Source organism: Myotis davidii, unplaced genomic scaffold, assembly GCF_000327345.1.
Source record: "Myotis davidii unplaced genomic scaffold, ASM32734v1 scaffold292, whole genome shotgun sequence".
Taxonomy (NCBI): domain Eukaryota; kingdom Metazoa; phylum Chordata; class Mammalia; order Chiroptera; family Vespertilionidae; genus Myotis; species Myotis davidii.
This window is the reverse complement of record NW_006285042.1, coordinates 3673798-3676582: the sequence shown is the minus strand read 5'-3', so window position 1 is coordinate 3676582 and position 2785 is coordinate 3673798. Positions and strand designations below refer to the sequence as shown.

General features: G+C 34.7%; 1 protein-coding gene across 1 annotated transcript in view; it reads right to left on the bottom strand.

The window, feature by feature from the left end:
• Nucleotides 1–2785, bottom strand: part of PHACTR2 (phosphatase and actin regulator 2) — a 170513-nt gene that overhangs the window by 47908 nt on the left and 119820 nt on the right. The window lies entirely within an intron of this gene.

Sequence of the window (2785 nt, the reverse complement as noted above, 5' to 3'; positions counted from 1 at the left end):
ATGTCTAATTGGATGGCTTTCTTAAAACCCAACTTTACAGTTAGTAGGACTGTAGGGCTCAGGTTTCAGGCCCTGGGAACCAAATACATCCTGTACTATTTCACCGTGTTTTACTAAATAATTCATTCAAATGAAAGAACTAGAAAATCTTTCATCTTGGGAGGGAGCAGCTATGGAGGGGGCATCCAGATGCCATTCAGATAGTCGGATGGTTCAGCCTAGTGATAAAATACCCTCGGGCAGCAGAGTCCCTCTCTTCTTGTGCTTAAGTTTTGTTGAAGTCAATACTAGGAGTCTCTTTGTCATTCAGAAACTGAACCTAAAAGGAATAACCTGAAAAATGGAACAGACATTTTAACAAGCACCAAAAACACAGGGTGAATGAAAATACACAAGTAACACGAAATGTACTTACACATACAAACAATTAGTGGGAGGATATGACATTTTCCCAGCACCACCATCTGCAGAATATTACCTCTATGATATGTTAACTTAATGCAGCAGTACAGCTGCTCCTCTACAGTCAAGGAATGATGGTAGCAAGGCTAATCATATTTTCAGTATCTTATTTATGAAAACATTAAAATGAACTCATGTGCTTTGTTATATACAACTGATCAAAGAGTCTTTAAGTTGGCCTAATAATAATTTGAAAATATTAGGGGTAAAAAAAATGCAGAAAAAGTAGTTACAGAATAATTTTTAAAAATCATAACTGAAAATAATATTTCTAATCTGTTAGCTAAATCATAAATAACCAATTGCAACCCCTGAATGTTCACAATTACTAGGAGTTTCTAAAGTGAAAAGAGATTTTGCAGAAACTCTTCATTCAGCCGCCAAAATGCTTGAAAAGATTAACCCTGGAAAATTTTATGAGGCTTTGCTACCATTGCAAAAAAAAAAAAAAAATTAAGGAATTGAAGTTTTTACTGAGAAAACTTGAAGAAATGCATAATTACTGCTAATGTATACAATTCTGATTAATCTTATTTTGCCAACCATTATAAAACAGACCATCTTCCAAATTTTCATTAAATACTAGAGAATGGCTTTGGCCTCACAATGAAATCAGCTGGTATTATTGACAAAAACAAGCATGGCATTTTAATAAGTAAAATATACATATCATAAAGTTATACACGTTCAAAATGTAAAAGTTTTTGCTTAGTCATGTGACTTCCAAACACCTCTAATCTGACTCATGTATAAAAATAAAATAGACAATAATTGAAGGCAATGCCATTCCCAGTGCATCTTAACTATTTCAATAAAATTAAGGCAATACATTTTTAAAGAGTATGTGTCAAAACAAAAAGAAACCAAAATATTCTTGTTTATTATTACAAGAACAAATTGGATTATCATATGATAGTAATCGTTGACAATATGAAAGGATACTTACTTTGAGATATGAAATAAAGCTACTCTTATAAAAGAAAAACCATAGAAAAAGAAAGCATATCTGTAATAAATGTAGAAGTTAAGAATAAAACAAAGGAGAAGCGAAGCTAACTGGTGTGTGAGAAAGTTTTCTAGCTTTGTATACTATTTTGGAATTAAAACAAGTTAAGTCCTTAATATAGATTATGTATGTAAGTAAAATAAAAGCTCAGCAAGAGAAAGCAGAAGAAGACGCTGAGCTAGACGGCAAGTTACATAAGAGGCCTACACCAAGTATTATAGGAGCATTTATATGCAAAGGAAAGGGACAACTCAGAAAAGAGTTGTGAGATTAGAGTAAACCAAGAGCTAAAGCACACATAGAAATAAGAGGTTAAGCAAGGAGCATGAGAGGGTTGGAGGGCTTCCCCTCTTTCTGGTAAACAAGTGTATGTGAGATATAGTTAATACAGGAACAGAGACCAGGAGAATATCAGGTATGAACAAAAGGTGAGTGACTCTTTAGAAGGCTAGAAAGTACACCAAGAGAGAAAAGGGAAGGAGGCTGGCAAGCAGGCAAAAACATCTACATGCCCTCAGGTTAAAGCTAAGGGAAAGGACGGAAGAGAAGACCAGAAGATGAGGACTGAACTTGGACTAGACCATCAACTTCTCAAGAGAGATGACCAGTTCCTGAAATTTTAGATTAAAGTTAGAACTGGGTATAAAAAGGATAATTTAAAAGGAATAATAGTAATAGCTAGGAGGGAGGGTAGCTGGAGAGGTTTAAACAGTCTATCTGGCTCCCTGACGGGAGGGCATAATTGACAAGCACTGTCAAGAGCTAAGGCAAGGTCAAGAAGATCAAGGCAAAGAATGAATCCTCGTGGCAGAGGAGAGGGGACTGTCACCAAGCACAATAGCTTCCAGTCTCTGGCTAGAGCTGAAAACAGGCTGAAATTATCAAGATAATTGTTTATGGAAAAATGACAAAAATCTATTTTCTCCAGCTCTTGGCAGAAAAGGGGGAAAGACTCTATTTCCAATAGGCATCACCGGACATGTCCAAGTATTAGGTAATTTCTATAGTTGTCTACAGGGACTCTGCAAAAGGTGAAAGTAAAATTCAGTAACTGATGACTTCCCAAACATTAAAACCTATTATATTATGTTTAGGTTAAAAATTTTTTTCTTCTTTTGTGTCTTAAAATTTTTAATGTCCAGTCTGCAAAAGGTAAATAAAATGGTCAAGGAGGTCAGACTTTTGGGGAAATAAGTCTATAAAATTGTAATCCATCATGCAAATAATATAACGGGTTAGGAAGAATAAAAACAAAGCAATACTAAGCATTTCTTTAGATTGACAATTGCCACTTGTTTTTAGAAAAAGTACACTCTT